The sequence below is a fragment of the Gossypium raimondii genome, chromosome 12 (genome assembly GCF_025698545.1).
Source record: "Gossypium raimondii isolate GPD5lz chromosome 12, ASM2569854v1, whole genome shotgun sequence".
Lineage (NCBI taxonomy): Eukaryota > Viridiplantae > Streptophyta > Magnoliopsida > Malvales > Malvaceae > Gossypium > Gossypium raimondii.
The window spans coordinates 45,651,718-45,671,300 of record NC_068576.1 but is presented as its reverse complement, the minus strand read 5'-3'; the positions used below and the strand labels follow the sequence as shown (position 1 = coordinate 45,671,300).

Sequence of the window (19,583 nt, the reverse complement as noted above, 5' to 3'; positions counted from 1 at the left end):
GTCTAACATGTTTATGTTATAAGTATATTAAGAATATATTAAATTTGTAAATAGATAAAATAGTTTATGTTTCCATTATTTTTTCCTTTTGACTTAATATCGTTAAGGGAATATATTAAATTTATAAAATTAAAATGGTTTAATTTAATTTTTTAATTAAAATAGAGTTATTAAATGAGAATAGTTTATTACATTAAAATAGAGTTATTAAATTAAACTATTTTAATTTTATAAATTTAATATATTCCTTAACTAATATTAAATCAAAAGGAAAAAATAATGGAAACATAAACTATTTTATCTATAAACATAAACTATTAAATTTAATAAATTAAAATAGAGTTATTAAATAAAAAAGTGAGTTGAAGGGGAATAAAAAGAAAATAATAAATAAGGAGGGCTTAGAAGTCAATTAGCCATATTTCAATTTTAGTGCGCACAGCAGCAATTAACTTTCAAAATTTAAAATAGTAAATTTCATGTCAGGTCCTTAAAACTACCCTTAACTAACATTTTAGTCCTTTGGCACCATTGGTGCCGCCAATCACATTGGCACCATTGGTGCCGCCAATCTCTTTGGCACCTTTGGTGCCGCCAATGTGATTAGCTTGATCAGGCTATTGTCAGGTTTTTTTTCTGTTTTTTTATATATTTTGGTAAATAAAATTTTTTTATAATATTTTAGTAAATAAAAAATATAATAATTTGGTTATTTTTTTATAATAATTTTGTAAAAAACCCGTGTGTGGGGTTAAACTACAAAGTTGTCTTCCTTTTTTGATGGAATGGAATGGAGAGGGAGACAAAAAGAAAAGGGATGGAGTGCGAGTCATGTGAGTGGATTTCCCGTGAGAGGTTTGCCTAAATTGGGCCTTTTATATGACACGGGCCCTTATTTTATTATTATTTAAAATTATTTATAGCTTCGCACTCATTCATAAATGGAGGATGATGTGTTTCAGTATATTCAAACTTATATCCTCTTAAATTAATAATAATATTCATGTCAATCGATCAAGATAACTAGATTTGATGTTATATTAATAAGGAGAAAAGCAAAGCAATTTATGAATTTGATTAAATTTAAATATAATTTTTATACCTACTTTATTTATATTATTGGATTTATTACATTAAAACATGCTTTTCATGGGTCACAAACCTGGGCTTGATGGTGTAGTCCCTTAGATACGGATTTTTGTCCGTGCCTGCATTAAAGAAAATATAAAATATATTATTATGAAAAATGGTAGGTATAAAAATAATTATATGCTACAAGTTTTTTTTTTTATTTGTTTGAATTAATTATGAAATCTTTAGATTTTAGAAACAGGATTTAAGAGTGACATCTACGTTACAGTAAAAAAATAAAATTCAAGAATTAATATATATATATATATATATGATACTATTTGAATCCTACGTGGTGGAGCGACTCTCAGTTACCATGTGGTTTTTTCACATTTTTCTCTCAGAGCACATCTCCTTTTCTCTGGCCAGGGGTCTCCTCGGCTCTCGGTTTCTTCTGCTCCGGCAAGGTTTCTACATTTGGTGGAGCCACCGTCATCGATAACCCTCGTCAGCTGGCGAGTGGTGGCTGGTTGCTGACGCCGCTCCGAAGGCTTGAAATCTCCTTAAGTCGGTGACTCCTGACGATGTCCACGGTGGTGACGGTGACCCTTCTCCAGGTTCTTGTTGTGGCTTTGACTCCCCCTTAGTGGTGGATTTGCCTTTTAGCCTTAGTATTGACTGTGTCATCCTGTAGGCTTTTGGAGAAACACCTAATATTTTAAATAAAAAGTAATCATAGTTAGATGGGTCCAAATAGGAAGAGTGATTGTTCAAAGTTACAGAAGGTAGATCCAAATAATAAATGGGCCAAACCAGTGGGCTCTATTCTTCGATTTTAGTTTCATTTCTTAGACATGGGCATCTCCTATTTTAGTTAGTATTTACCAATAATTACATCTTTTTTGCTTTCCTTACTTCAACTACCCCACCTTTCATTTTTAGCCAATACCAATGATGCTTCACCAAACATATTTTATGTGCAAAGTTACCATAAAAATATTAATTTATATCAATTCGCGACCACCCCTATGATTTTTAATCTTATAAATAGTTACTATATTTTGCCTATCTCTACATTTGTTAATTAATAGAGATGGACACAAATTTAATCATACACTTTACAAAATTTTCACCTCCGAAACAACAATTCAAGACCTGATTTAAATTTAACTTAGTAACATGCTGTTAAAAATCCTTCAAATATGTGCATTAAAAAAGTCTCAAATTTTTCGGTCAAATGATGCTAATAAAATATGACAAATTGAGTTGTAACTGGAGTTATATCTAAACAACGTAATTATCACTAACAATTTCACCTTTGACATTTTTATCAAAACATAATAACATATTCAAGCACGACACTCTCTTTTTATCCAACAACAAAATTATAAGTGAAAAAAAATTATGTTCTCCCTAACTTCTTCGCTTGACTCATTACTTTTCCTTCTTTTTTTTTTATCAAAAAAGCAAAGGCATTACAAGCAAGCAAATTTTTCTTGTAACGGAGAACACGAGTCATTTGTCCCTTCTACAACTTCATTAGGCTCTTTAAATTTTGTAGTTGTTTATTAATGTAGACTAAGTCTTCATCTAAATGTTACATTAATCTAACCTTATCAGCATTAGAAAGCCCTTGCAACTAAAACATCAACTAGTGTAGGATCTTCGTCATCCTCAATCTTAGCTCCTAAATCTATACCAACAACATGTTTTCCCATACTTCAGTTCTAATACCTGAGGTACGGTAACATTATCCTTCTACGCTATTAAATTTTATTTTCAAATATTTTAATATAACAAAATAAATACTAAGATTCCCTTAATCAAATTCCAAAAATTAATTTCACAACACTAAGATTATTTTCAAGTGTTAAAAAATTCAAAATCAAATTTTCAAATGCCGTAGAAATATTATAAAAGTTTTTGAGTAATCCCAAGTCATTTTACCAAATTTTCTAGGCTTAATTATGTAGCATTCCAGCTAAGTATCAAGACTTTGTAAGTCAGTAGCCAAACTTTGCTTTAGGGGAGCAAAGTCTCGGGACTACCATGAAAGTCTATAGATTTAGTAGCAAGTCTCAATACTAGCAAAATCAATAGCCAAAGTTTGCTTCAAGGGAGGAAATTCTCCTCACTTGCCTTCATAGTCTTGATACCCAGGCTTTTCTAATAACTATTTTTCAACCAAGTCTCGAAATTACCCTTCTAAGACTTGACCTTGTAAATTGCATTAAATGTTGTACTCACTTTCTTGTACAAGCACTTGTTAGGTCATCTGTTATTCTTCCGTTTGATTGTATTAGTGAGAACCAAATCATTGTATATTTTCTTTTGAGAAGTTTTCATTCATTCTTAATTTCATTTCTCTTGTTGGTAAAGATAATTAAGGTTTTGAGTAGAAAACCATGAGGGAAAATGGTTCAGTTTTAGCTATTCAAAAGATAGAGATTGTGTAAAAGTTATACATTGTCCATAAAAGGTATCAGTTAGTGGAAAATTTTTAGTTGTAAAAAATTAAGGTAGTGAAGAAAGGCATTTGAAGCTCAATCACTGTAAATTCTTGTGTGATTTTTGTTGAGCTTATTTTTGTAAATTTTATAAATACCATTCCCCCCCCCCCCTTTTGTTGTATATTGAAGATAACATGCACTATATTCTTCGTTTGCTTAAGTAGAATTTGATGGATGGACCGAAGGGAAAGGCACATATGCCTATTGTTTTCGGCCTTGCATGCTTAACAATTTCATCAAAGATTACTTAACCAAGAATAAAAGAAATTAATGAAACCACCTTTACAGTAAGGTTGCCATCCTTTTACTAACCACCATGCTGTTCTTGTTAAGGAGCCAGTTTCTGGTTGCAAGCCAGCAAAGTCGTATATGGTGGGCTCTAGTTCAGAGGTCTTGAAACATTGTCCTTCGGACCAAGTAGATCAAACAATGTTGGTGAGTTGAAAGGTGAGAAAATAATCTTCAACAATGAAGTTTTCATCATCCACACCACGAGGATGAAGAAATTTGTTGGTTACCACAGGACTAAATGTGAAGAAGTGTCCCCTTACATGTATCTGCATATAATGCTCATTGCATTTGTCCTTAATGGTTGGCATAGAATTGTTTTATGGATTCATTCTTTAGATAAGATCCCACAAATTTTAGTGTGGTATGGGGTTATATAAACAATCTCATGTCTATTCTATTACTTCTTTTTTTATATTTATTTTATTGTTTTAAATTACATTTATCAACTATTGAAATTCACTGTATAAATATTTCGAAAATCTATTAACTTAGCAAAGGCAGATCCTCATAAATTTTTTTAAAATTTTGTTACACCTTAAAATTTTTCTACAAATTTTAATTAGACTCTTCAAATTTTTGAAAATTATTTTAAACCTTTATTAGACTCTTAAAGAATTTAAAATTTTCATAAAATCTCTAAAAAATTCAAGTTTTAATTAGACTTACCAAATTTTTAAAATTCTCACTAAAACCCTTAAAGTTTTAAAATTTTAATTAACTTTCCAAAACTTAATCCCAATATACGATTTTATTTGAATAATTATTTGCTGAACTTCAATAAAAGCTGCAAATCAAGTTGATGCACTACAAAACTTGAATTTTAAATTCGAGCTAAATTGATTTCAATTTAATATTTTAACTAATATTGAACTTAAAATAAAAGTGAATGTATTCAAAATTTCAAACCCATTTCATTAAATATCCAAGATTATTATTTTAAAAATATAAAATTTATATATCAAAATAAAAATACATATAAAGATTTAATTTACCAATTACTCAAATTTAACATATAAATTTGAGTCACGTTGGATCTCAAATATGAAAAGAAGATAATGGAATCAAATTCCTAACAGTTATATATATATATATATATTGGAATTGCGTGAGGGCCATGCATGAAAAAAGATATAATGGGTTGGGGAGTCAGTGTCTGAAAACGTGAGGCGCAATTATGCAGGGAATTCTGTGTACAAGCGCCCACTGGAAATCTTAATAAATATTCCCCCATTATATATAACTGCTAACATTATATATGAGACAGCCTCTGAGGGTGATGCTTGACCACATTATCTTCAGCAAATTCCATACCTTTCCTTAAAACTACAATCTCCTGCTTCTTGAACTACCACTTTGTCCCTTCTTCGTTTCCTTACACTTCAATGAACCTGTTCACCCACTAACGTAACATTTCTGCTATTTATATCTTTACTATTAAAATGCACATCTAATATACGCATATTTAGATGAGAAAGGATTATATGAATTTATGATTCCACATTATTCATATTATTTTTAATAGGAAAATGATAAATTAAATTTTTCTTTCAGATTTTTAACATTTTAGTTGAATTTTATTTTTTTTCAAGAGGAAAAGTTGAAAAATCAAGAGGAAAAATCTGATTTGTCATTCTACTATTTTAAAAAGATAAAGATGATATAAAATCACAGTTTCATACAATCCATTCTCTATTTAAATTGAATGCATGTGTCACCATATATGCATCTGCACTTGACCTAAACTTTAACAAGTACCACCCTAACAAAAGTATTTCCAAAATTTACCTTCAACCCTAAACACAATGCCTCTTTTCTTTTTTTTAATATTTAAGGTAAACTATGTCAATCAATTTAAGTTATAAAATTATTAGTAATTTTAAAAGTTTGTAATTAAGTGAATAGATTATTAAAATTATTGTTGTATGGTTTTCTTTATTCGTACTATTTGCACTAGTAGAAAGCTTTCATTTTCTTTCTCTTTTACAGTTCAATTTTTTTTTATGAAACAACTTTGAACGTCATGAGTCTACAGATCAAAATCCAAATAATTTTTTTCTTCAATCTCTCACACTGATAGTCAAATCAACTTGGATCTAAGATATATTTTTCACTCATCGATGAATACTAATCCACCATACTAATCGTCAAATCATTGCATGGAGTTCATTAGCTAAATTTAAAATAATAATAAAAACTTAACAGCCTATGATTTGAATAATTTTTTTTGAATAATTCAGTAATTTAAATAAAAACTTTCAAACAACTTAATGACCATTTTGTAACATTTTAAAATTAAATAATTAAAATATAAACTTACTAATAATTTAATAATCTTGGGTGTAATTTACCGTAATATTTATTATTCTTTTATTGTTACGGATGAAAACTAAATAAAATAATTAAATAAATAATACTGACAAAAAAGACGTGGCATGATAATACCAAGAAATTGATGGGATTGAGGAAGAAAAGGAAAATGTTGTTGAGTCAGCGTCACGTGCACAGTCCATGCTATTGTTTGACCTTGACCGTTTGATTTTTATTATCAATTTATTATATCTTAATCAGTTAACTGTTTTCTTTCCCCAGATTAATCAGTGAACTGTTTGATAATAATGTTACATTAATTAATTAATGATTAGGGGTATTCATCGCTCTTAGTACAGTTTAGGTTTGAGTCTTATTAATTATGTTTATTGTTCGAGTTTTACATTGTTATTGTAATTTATCAAAATATTTTAATGGGGTTAGGAGTATAGTTTAAAACAAAAGAAATGTTCAAAAATAATAAAAATCAGGGCTTTATGTTATTTGTCGCCAGCACATGAACAAGATACCGTTTTGCACGACCAAACACTTGTTAAACCATATCCATTGTGATAACGATGTCTGATTAAATCAATTATAAATCTCTCTTTTTTTATATTATTAAATTCCAAACAGATAAATTAATTAATTCTTTACCATCAAGAATACATACTATTATATTATGTTTGGTCCACTATATGTAAAAAATATCTTTTAAAATTATATATTTCTATTTTTATTTATATTTTTATGAGTTAATCTCATGAGTCAATTGAATACTAACTCGATTAGAAAAATTTTTAAAATTTCCTTTGAAAGTACTTTAATCTTTTCCATTAAAAAACTAAAAAATATGCATATGATAATATTTGAACCTATATTAATCGGGTTAAGAATATTCTAAATTTACTACTCAACCAAAGATTTGTTTTAATATTCTTTTATATATCTTTAATTTTATTATGTCCATTGTATTAACTCCATCAATTGTATATCTATATTATTATTTGAAATTTTCATTCGTATTTAAAATAAGTTATATTGTTTAAGGCTCATTTAGCATTTTAATTTAAAAATCACGTCAACTACAAGTCGTCCAACTATTAAAACTTTTCATTTTAGGCACCCAAAATAGTTAGTTTACAATTTAAGCACTCGCGTTACGTAGTTCAGTCATTCTAGTCATTTCCGTTAAAATCACAAACGGCAAGCTAATGTGGCAATTCAAAAAATGGTATAATAACAAATTTAGCCCTCACCTTTTACATATTATATCGATTTAGTCATAATTTTAAAAATTAACCCTCAAATTTTACAAATGTTCTTAATTTGATTCTAATTCTAAAAAATTCAAAAAATATATAAAAATACATAAATATTTTCAAAAAATATAATAATAAATTTAAATTTTAGATTAATATTTATATAATTATTAAATGAATATAATTATTAAATAATATAAAAAAATCCTCCACCCCTCCCCCACCACCTTCCTCGTCCAGCATTACCATACAACAGCAGTAGAGAGGGAGAGAGACGATGGCGGGAGAGGTTTGGTAAGAGAGCGGTGGAGGAATTTTTATTTTATTTATATTAATATAATTATATTTTTTAATATTAATAAAAAATATTGATATAAAATGTAAATGTTGAGGGCTAAATTTTTTATTATATTAATTTTTTAACTGCCACATTAGCTTGCCATTTGTGATTTTAACGGGTGTCGAAACCTTTTTTTAAAACAAAAATTAGTTGTCGACTTAAAAACGACAATTGGAGTCACCACCAATCTTTTATTAAGGTGTGATCGGTTCACCTTGTTTTATTTTTTCTTTTTTGGCTGCCTATGACGTCTGATCTTTGAATAGACTACAAACTTTTGACATTGTCCTTTTTTGTGTTCTTTATCGGCGTCAGATCTTTTTTTTAAAATTAGAATTTAATGACTTCGACCTTGTAACATTGGCATATGAAGCTATTTTCACCCTCTTAGCAAAATAATTAAAGACCACAAAGATGAATCGATCTTGACTAAAACTTTTGACGAGATTAGCCCCATCATATCCATGCCCCACATATGGAAAATTTATGAAGAAATGGAAGAGGCACATAGGTTTTATCTTCCTCAAATTGGTATTTACGGTATAACTGATGTAATTCCCTTCCATTGTGGACCAACAGTACTGAAACCTCGCGATTAACCATTAGTATATGTCCTTCTGATACACTTATGGACCTTTTAGTCTTAACAGCATCCATAGTTCGTAGTAAGCTAGACATATCTTGATATGATCGTGCGAAAACATCTTTGAATTCTTAGAGTAATTTAGTGATGTTTCGCTTTGTTTCGGTGGTAAGACAAGCTCCAATCTCTTTCTCTTCTTCTACGCTCACTGTCCACTGACTTTTGTAAGGTAGGATATGTTTTTCCATCTTGTTCTACCATTCTTAACAACTCATGAGATATGTTACAATCTCAGTCATATTCAAAGTCCTGGGATCCCCCTAGACACATATCTTGCTCAAAAGGGGTTTCAGAGTCTGTAACAGTGTCACTCATGTCATTGTTATCCAGGGACCTATTGTAGGTATCAAAAAATGTACAAAGAATGTATGAATTTATAAATAATTATTTGTACAATATGATTATGAGTGAATGAATGATGTGGAAGAAAATCCAAAAAAATGAAAGAATAATTATTCAAAAAAACTGAAAGAATATTGGTTCAAAAATTATCGTAAGGATGCATTTCATTAAAATAATAATGTTCAGACATGAGCCTATTTCACAAAGAAGTTCTTTTTGCTTCTAGGCTAAAAGCAACAAGTGTGTTCTGAACATTACTCTAACAAACTCTAAATACTATAGGGATTTCTTCTGCAGTCCAATTATTTAGAACACCTCCAAGGCGGATATCTAACAATGATTCTTTTAATTGTGTCTTCGTATATGGCATCGATGTGAAAATTTCTCACAACTTCTTCATACATTGCATTCACTCCATTATCAATCACGATTGGTTAGCGAATTTTCTGCACTAGATGAGTCATCAAACTTGACAACACCCATGTTGATGAGTCTTTCAACTAGTTTCTTGAAGGTAGTGCAATTCTCTATTGAGTGTCCCGTAATTCCCTCATGGTAGTCACATTGTGCGTTCGCATCATACCATTCAGGATACGGAGGTTGTAGAGGCTTCACATGAAAAGGGGAAACAACATGTGCATCAAACAAATTTTGATACAGTTTCCTATACGATATTGGGGTTGGTGTAAACTAGAACTTCTCAGTCTTCATTCCAGAATCTTGCCTTGATGAATTTTGTTGATTACAAACCACCTTTCCTGGTTGACTCACAGTAACTAATTTAGAGTAACCTGTGTTGTTCACCTTATTTTCTCTTCTCCTTGAGGCTGACCTCTTGTTATTCTTTTCTGCATCGATTTTCCCACTTCTTATACCATTCTCAATCATTTCGCCATTCATAACTATGTCAGAAAAGCTTTTTGTAGCACTTCCCAATATATGCGTGATGAATGGAGCCTTCAGCGTATCGATAAAGAGCATTTTTGTTTCTCTTTCCAATAGCGGCGGTTGAACTTGAACGACCATCTCCCTCCACCTCTGTGCATATTGCCTAAATCTCTCGTTCGGCTTCTTTTCCATATTTTGAAGAGTGATTCAGTCAGGTACCATGTCTGTTACATGACTGTACTGTTTCATGAACACTTGTGCTAAATCCCTCCATGAACCGGTCATGGCACGGCTCAATTGATTGTACCATTTAAATGCTGCCCCTGTGAGGCTATCCTGGAAACAATGTATTAACAGCTGATCATTGTTAACATATCCAGCCATCCGCCTGCAAAACATGGTGATATGAGCTTCTGGGCAACTAGTCCCATTGTACTTTTCGAATTCCGGCATTTTAAACTTGTAAGAGACTACCAAATCTGGGACTAAACTTAGATCTTTAGCGTCAATCATACGATAGTTTTCAGCGATTTCTATTGCCTTAAACTTCTCTTCGAGCCATTTGCACCTTTCTTCTAACTGTCTTGGCAATTCTTCATTTATTTTTTCTTTTTCAGCCACTTCATCGAAGTCAGGAATGGCAGAGTTAGCAGGGTTATTTTCGGGGTTATAGCTTGATCCGGCTTGGAAGTTCGTTGGCATTGGGGCACCGGCTTGAAACTGCTGATGCCTGATTGTGACAGAATATTTGTGCGAATGTACCTCAGTCTGGTTCCGTATATGTGGAGGAGTAAAGCCTGGAGGATAGAGAAGTTCATCATCATTTCCTTCTTCAACATTAGTCATAGGCCCCTTTCCCTTATCACTTCCGCTAGTCAACAGTTGGGTCAACTTAGCCATCATATCCTTTTGGGATTCCAGCATCTTCTCTGACATATCCTGTTGAATTTTGTCTAACCGCTCCTGCACTTGTAGCTGAAGTCGGTATTGCATTTCCTTCTGGTACTGTTCGAGCTTTTCTAATATTTGATCAATGTCCTTAGTTTTTACTCGAGTGCCGTAACGGTGTTTGGTTTGTTAGTTGGTTTCCAGGTTAAATGGGTAATGATTTTAATTGATTAGGATATTTTAATAGTCTTTAATGCATATGATGTAATGTAATGCAAATGCATGAAATGAATGCAGAAAGAGACGTTGATTTTAGTTCAAATCTTACTAGAAAAACTTCGCTAGAAAACAAATTTCTTTACACAAAGCAGATATATATATGGATTCGCCCTCGTACTCCAAGCAAAGACATCGATCATTCGGATATTAAGATGTATTTTGCGAATTTTAGCTCCTTTTTGTTTGATCTAGGTCGTAACTCTTTTCTCACTCATGTTCATTAGCTTCTTTAAGAGGTTGGAACATTTGATGACTCTTAAATAATCTTTGACAACTTGAATCCTTAGGCAACGCAGCAAATTCGTATACTCCTCTTGTTAGACTATTACACCTTTCGTGTCACGTTTTCTTAGACTATACTCGGACAACGGTATTATCTTTCACCTTATCAAGAAATCTGTTTTCCGTGGCAACCTCTCTATTTAAACCAAACATGAATCAATACATTTTTCTATAATGAAATGCCATGCAGTCAAAGTGAAACGCAAAACAATCAAAACACCTTTTCAGGTGTCTACTAGGGTTCAGTGTAATTCTACCTAGGGTGAGTTCCTAAGGTTCACTATATGAGGTTTGACTTTTAGAACAAAGGTACCTGAACCAGCAGATCCTCGATCCTCACCCATTATAGGCTCATATGGATCGAGTTCAGTTCAAGGGGATACATTTCCCTATGGCTGCACAGAGATGAAAATCTCACGAAAACATAGGTACAGATGTATCCCGAAAGCGGTCCACTACCCTGCACGGAGGTGTAAACCTCACGAAGGACTAGCTTCTCGCTTCCATTTAAAAGGGTAAAACTGATCAACCAATGCAATGCAAAATGTAGATACAAATTAACCGACTCGGACCAATCATGCACACATATCATAATGAAAACCAATGAATGCGAGGGTAAATCATGATTTTAAAACAAAATTTCATTTTTCGACCACAAGACAAAAAATTAATCAATTTATGGCTCGACTCTGCAACAGGTCCCAAGTGGAGTCGTCAAGCTGTCGAAACCTTTTTTTTAAAACAAAAATTAGTTGTCGACTTAAAAACGACAATTGGAGTCGCCACCAATCTTTTATTAAGGTGTGATCGGTTCACCTTGAAAACGATTTTAGGTCTACAAATTTTGTGAAAATAGGTTCGGGAGTCGGTTACACACGAGGAAGGGTTAGCACCCTCATAATGCCCAAAATCAGTACTGAATTTATTATTTAATGTCTTGGTGTCAAAAATTTAAAAAGATTTAAAATATGATCATTGTATTTAAAAACTTGTATAAATCAAATTACATATTAAAATCCTCTTATTTAGAGAATATTCGATTGTTTAAGTCAGATAAAGAAACTGAGACTCAATACATTAGAGTACAATTTCTCAAAATTCTCAAACTTTGAATATTACCTTTTTTATAGGAAAATTTCATCTTAAGAAAGCAATATGTCATACCCAATACATTAGGACACAACATGTTGAGTTCCCGAAAATAATTTTTTATTTATATGCTTTGAATAAAGAATAGTCTCGATTATTTAGGTTCAACAAGGAAAATTGGAACCCAATACGTTAGGGCTCAATCCTCTCGTAGATCCCAAATACCGAATATTTTGAAAACCTATAAATAAAGCAATTTCAACTTAATAAAATATAATCTACACAATGTATTGTAGTTGAGTGTTTATGAATCGAAATATACATTCACATATTCATGCATATGTATAAAAAATGAAATATATAAAATACATGAATGTATGCGCGTATACATTTTATAGTAATATACATAGATGTATAAACGTATATATATACTTAACATAAAATGGGTATGCGTATATAAACACATTTTGAAACTATAAGATATGTAAAACACATTTAGGGTCTGTTTGATTGCCAAGTAAAATATTTTCCGTAAAATGATTTCGGAAAATGTTTTACTTTTCTCAAAATGATTTCTTGGAAAATATTTTACGGTGTTTGATTGAATCTGTAAAATATTTTCTAATTTGTTTGGCGATTTCTGAAATATTTTTGAAAAATTGTTTTTACATATATTGTTATATATTAATAAATTTTATATTTTAAATTATTTTTACATATATTGCAATGATTTATTTATAATAATACTCAATTATTAAGCTACAATATTAATCGTTATAAATTGAAAAAATTAATATCAAATAAATTATTTGTAATTGTGTTAAAAAACAAGTATTGAATAATTAAAAAACAAGTTCTTGGAAAATCGATAAGCGAAGCAAATTTCTACGGAAATGAAGGAAGGAATGAAGGAGGCGATAGAGAGGAGAGCACGGAAAATGTCTTACGGAAATTGAAAGGGTAAGACATTTTCCCTAAAATGTAACCCATTATCCCTTGTTTTGGAGTTCATTTTCTAAATGGAAAATGTTTTCCGCCAATCAAACGCTGGAAAAGTTGGAAATGATTTTCCGGAAAATCAATTCATTCAATCAAACAGACCCTTAATGTCAAACGTACACGCATATGTATATTGGAATATATGTATATGTATTTACAAAATAAATATAAAAAAAGGTGTATAAGTATAATATATATATATATATATAAGTAAATTATGATAACACGAATATGTGTATACTAAAACACGTATATATAAATATAAATATATATAAAATAATAAAAATGAAATATACAAAAAAAACTTACAATAATTTCCAAAAAGGTATGTATATATATTATAGAAAATGCATGTATATGTGCATGGATTATAAAATATGGAAGACGGATATGTATTATAAAATGTAAAGGTATATATATACATGTATATAAAAATTGTGAAAATAAAATAATCATAAAATAATAATAATAAATAAAAAGAAAAATTAAAGCTTAAAGGGCCTAGGACCGAATTAAAATTAAAATAAAATTAAGGCGTATAAATTTAATTGGATAAAAAACTGAAATTAGGACCAAAATTATACACGCGCACAGGGTCAGGGACTAAATGGGTAATAATCCTAAACTCCCTAAACGCACAGCTTCATGCGGGACTAAAATGAAACTGGGATAAAATTACGGGGCTAAATTAAAAGAAACGGAAAAAGGAAGAAAAAGGACCGAATTGCAAACCATCGCAAAGGCGAAGGGACCACGCGCAGAAATAGTACATTTTTCAAAAACACGCGGATCCTGGCTATGGGTCGGGTCAATGCGCAAGTTAAAAGCGAAACGACGCCGTTTTGGGCTATTGGAATCAGCCTCAAAATGTCGTCGTTTTACAAAGCTTATAAAAGCCAATTTGCCTTCTCCGGTCGCCGGGCCACTGCGGCGGCCGCCGGTCACCAACGACGGCGCCGCCGTCTGCGGTGGCCGGAAAAAAACTATTTTTTTATTTTTTACTCCATAACCCCAAAAAAGCGTCGTTTATCATCGGAAACGACGAACCTCGGCCTCCACGGCGGCGCTAAACACGGCAAAACAAGTAAGTTTCCTCCCTTTTTTATTTTTTTTAAAAATAAATAAATAAAAGCAAAGTAAACGAATAAAATAAAATAAAATAAAATAAACCACCTCTAAAAATTTTCTCCCTTTTTTCTCATCGTTCGTATAACTCCCCCTTTTTATTTTACAAAAATTGGTCGTTTTATAGCCCGAGAACAACTTATTTCCCTATTTTTTCGTTGTTTTACATTGTTTGGATTCTGTGAATCCGTTTTGCAGGTGATCGTGGGGGCACGTGCGAGGAAGGCGCGCAAGGGGCGACGACGAGCGTGGCTGCTGTTGAGGGCAACGGCTGCTGGTTTTTCTACTTAGGTTTTCTTGATTTAATTTTGTGTTGGGCTAGGGTTTGGGTCTGATGTATTGGGTCATTGGGCTTAGGTTAGTAGTTGGGCTTGTAAAAAAAACTGGATTGTGCTTAATTTTTGTTCTATACAGGACCGGGCTAATTGGGCCTGTTACAACGGGAATGACAAAAATGACCGAACTATGTAACGTGAGTACTTAAATTGCAAACATTTTATTTTTGTGCCTAAAATGAAAAGTTTTGATAGTTGAGTGACTATCTGTGTAGATTACCCTTAAGAATAATAAAAAAATTCATGCGATGGGATCTGAACTCATGTCAATTGTTTTAAAAAAACTTTAAATTTACCACTCAACCAAAGATTTATTTTGTCTTTTATACATTTTATTTTTTATGTACATTTTATTACCTTCCTCAATTGTATATATTAATAATGTTGTTAATTGAGTTGATGTCACACCAATTAACTTGACACCTACTCGAATTGATGACAACGTATGTCATTATATATAATTGTATTTATTTAATATTATTAATATGATGTATTTATGTATTTAAATTTTGTTATAGTCACGATTTAATCTAATTTTTTTTTCATTTTAATATTGTACATATTCCATATGTTATTATTATTCAATTTTAAATCACATTTATTATTTGTTATTTGTCATTTTTAAACGCATCTCTATGCTCTAAATATGTGGTTCCCATACGCATACGCTTGTAATAGAGTTGGTGTTACGAGTTAACTGAACACCAACTCGGTTTGATGAATAACTAATATTATTATTAATTTAAACCCTTCACTGAGTTGGTGTCACAAATTAATTCAACACCAACTCAGGATTGATGACAACGTCATAATAAATAATTGTATTTATACAATACTCTGAATTTGATGTATTTGCGTTTAAATTTTATTTTACTCATAACTAAATATTTTTTTCATTTTAATATCGTGCATATTTATTGTGTTACTATTAATAATTAGTGTTGATCGAATATTGCACGACAAGTATATATGTAAAATATTGTTTCCACACAGTGCTATTTTTAATTCTAACTTTAATTGGGAACTATTATTAATTCTAACATTAATCACCAATTATTACACTATAATTTATCCAATTAAATCCATAATAAAAATTTCAAATTAACTCTAGTAAATAAAATAATAGCGAAACAAATTTAAAACAAAATCATTCATCAACAATAAAAGTCTAAGATTACAATATCATCTAATGTATTAGCAAATTGTTCTATCTCCACCCAATTTATTCTAATAGAGTTGAATACTAACCTCGCTACTAATTTTTCCTTAGTTCTCTTCCAAGCAATTAAAGAATAACTTAATCTAATTATTAAGCTATATTCTCATGCCAATAATTTAGACCAAATCGACTAAAACAAACCCCAATTATGGCTACCCATGGTAATCGAATATATTCCTATTCTACTTACAAATAAAGTTTTATTTCATCTAATTTAGATCAATAGCTATTTATTCAAACCTTATAAAAAGCATTTTCCAATTTCTTTAGGTTTTGTCAATTTAATTGCTGGTCAGACTATTATCAATAAAGAACAATTATGAACAAATAATCAAATCCTATCAATAATAAAAAGATATTGAAATAGAAAAATATTCAATTAAATAAGCATGTAACCCATTGTAATCCTAGAAAATAAATTTTAGTTCATGAAAAATTTGAAAACATCTTGAAATAAAAACAAAAACTAATCATAGAAAAAAAAACAAGAAAAAAAATAGATGAAGAAATTGAGCCTTATCAATGATATTTGTTGATCATTGATGCTTGAAGGTTTTAGTGGCTTCTCCCTTTTTTTTCCCATGTTTTTTTTCTTAAAGTCAGGTCTATTCTTCCCTTGTATATTCCATAAAAGTTAATTGTCCTTAATTTATTCAGTAACTGTATTGCTTCAACAGACAAATCTTTCACTGGAAATCATTGGAGCGAAAAGTTGTCTGTCACTATTCACCTGGTGTGCATGCTCTTGTGGACAAATCTTTCAATGAAGCGAAAAAAAATCATTACTTGCATTTATCAAGCTATCCTCTTTATATACTTTATCGAAGAACCTATAACAGGTAAGAAACACTCGAAAATGAGTTTGAATTAACACTAATAATATATAATAACTTAAAACACAGATTAAATATAAATAAAATAAAATTCCTAAATTCTACTAAAATTAACCTAGAAAATAAACTAAAGTCCTACTAGAATAAACAAACAAATAACACAAATATATTAGAGTCATCAATTAATTTCAAACCATACATTTCATTATTTATTGTCTGCTATTTTAAATACAACTTTGTATTCTAAATACGTGGTTTTCACATGCATACATAAGTGATAGAATTTTCAATTATTATTAATTAATTTCAAATCATAGGCTTCATTATTTATTTTATGTTATTTTTACACATCTTTGTGTTCTAAATATGTGATTTCCACATGCATATGCGTATGTTAAGGCTTTTCTATCACAAGGTTTATGATTCAAACTCCAGCATTTTACATATATTATTTTTAAGATTTTGTATAAATTATTAAAAGACATAAATAACCTTGTAATAATAGTTATTATTTATTTAAAAAAGTGTTTTAAAATTTTTATGGATTGAATTAGTATTCGATTAATTCATGACACCAATCTAGACAAAATCCTTATATAATATTATATTTATAATATCTTTACTCGCTTTATATATTATTAATACTCTACATTAAGAGATTAATTAAGTTGATGTCACCATTAGGCGGATCCTAACTCGGTTAGGAAATTACCAAATACTCCTTCATATTATAAAAATAGAAAATATTATTTTGAGAGTATTTATAATTTTTATATTTAATAAATCTAAATATATATATATGTGCATAAATGAGAATAATGATATTTGAACTCAAAGCATTATTGAAATTTAGTTATCTCAATCTTATCATTTCAATCAAAACACACATCTATTTATATATATATATATATATATTTGTTATATAACTGTTTTCACTTACATCGTGCGGTGCCATAATTTAGTAGATGTATAATATCTTTACTGTTTTACATGGATATTCAATATTAAGATATAACGATGTTTCTTATTATTACTAGATTTTGTCACACCTACAATATGGGTGAAATAAAATATTTTTTTGTTAAAATATATATTAAATTGATTCAATATAAATATAAATGAAGCAGCAACAAACTTGTATTTTAATACTATTGAATATATATTTGATTTTTTATATTTAATATAAGAAAACAAAAAGGTGACAATAACAATAATTTTAAAAAGAAACATTTTATAATTTTATAGGTGAATTGAGATAGTAAAATAAGAAATCATCAAATCTTAATAGTAGTAAATGCTCAACTTTTATATGTGTAATGGGTTAAAAAAAATAGAAAGAAATCCTTGTTATATGGAGAAGTTTTTTAGTGAAAATGATTAGCAAATTGGTGAGTACAGAAAATGAGAATTAAATTCTACCCTCTTTAAGTTTTTTCACTCGCACAACTCTTGACTTGTAAGTTATTCCATCACCTCTGTCCTTTTCTCTTCTCTTCACATTGTTTGATCATACAAGAATAAGGAATACATAGATATTGCATATGATATAAATTATAAATTGATACATAAGCATCCTTGTTTAAAAAAATCCAAATAAATGAGAAATATAAACCCACAGTAACCACAATATCGTAACAATTTAAAAAGGGTTAAATATAGAATTGATATTTGAATTTGTCCACTTCTCCCATACTATTGTTTATGGTTTTTTGGATCTCGTATTGGTACCTGAACTTTTTTTCCCTAAACTAAACTCGTATCTAAGTCTAACGCATTTGAGTTTAGGACACGTGGCGGAATAAGATTGTGACACGTGGCATAAACAATGTCATGATGATGTCATAATCTATTTCTTTTCCTTTTGAGTCTTCTCCCTCAATTTTTTTTGTCTGTAATTAATTTCTTTTATGTGTCCTGAACTTAACGACGTTAGATTCGAATACTAATTTAGTTGATGGAAAAAAAAGTTCATGTACCAATCTGGATTAAAAAAAACTATAAGTATCAGTCTGAAAGAAATAGACAAGTTCGAATATCAATTTTATATTGAATCCAAAAATTTAAAAACAACAAAAAATGCATCACCTGAATCAAGTGTCAATAATTGCATCCTAACCCCATTATCATTAGACCTCCCTGATGACAAACATAGCTCAACCAAAAAATCTCAAGAGGTCCACTACATTAATGATGCACAAAAAATTATGTCTCAAATGATATATCCTTATCTACAACATCTTGGAGTCTAATTTTGTGAACACCATAATAATTCTCAATCTCGATGAGATCATCCAATAATAATTCTTAATAGATCTGACGACATTCTTACCTTAACTCAACACTAACTCAGGATTGATGACAGTGCCATAATAAATAATTGTATTTAAACAATAATTCTTAATTTGATGTATTTGTGTTTAAATTTTATTTTACTCATAATTGAATATTTTTTACATTTTAATATCGTACATATTTCTTACATTACTATTATTAATTAGTGTTGATTGAATATTGCATAACAAGTATATATATTGTGACAAGTAGTGTAAAATATTGTTTCTGCATAGCACTATTTTTAATTCTAATGTTAATTGGGAGCTATTATTAATTCTAACGTTAATTACCAATTATTACTCTATAACTTATCCAAATAAATCGGTAGTAACAAATTTCAAACTAACTCTAGTAAATAAAAATAGCGAAACAAATTTAAAACAAAAATCGTTCATCAATAATAAAAGCCTAAGATTACAATGTCATCTAATGTATTAACTAATTGTTCTATCTCCACCCAATTATCCTAATAAAGTTGAATACTAACCTGAGTACTAATTTTCCCTCAGTTCTCTTCCAAGCAATTAAAGAATTAACTTAATCTAA

General features: G+C 29.9%; 1 long non-coding RNA gene across 1 annotated transcript; it reads right to left on the bottom strand.

Annotated features, from left to right (window-relative positions):
- Positions 1 to 1,082: 1,082 nt before the first annotated feature.
- Positions 1,083 to 1,750, bottom strand: LOC128035550 (uncharacterized). The gene is made up of 2 exons (XR_008191991.1): positions 1,447 to 1,750; positions 1,083 to 1,208 (listed from the first exon to the last, which is right to left on the bottom strand). It is a non-coding gene; the product is annotated as an uncharacterized LOC128035550 (long non-coding RNA).
- Between the last annotated feature and the right edge of the window lie 17,833 nt (positions 1,751 to 19,583).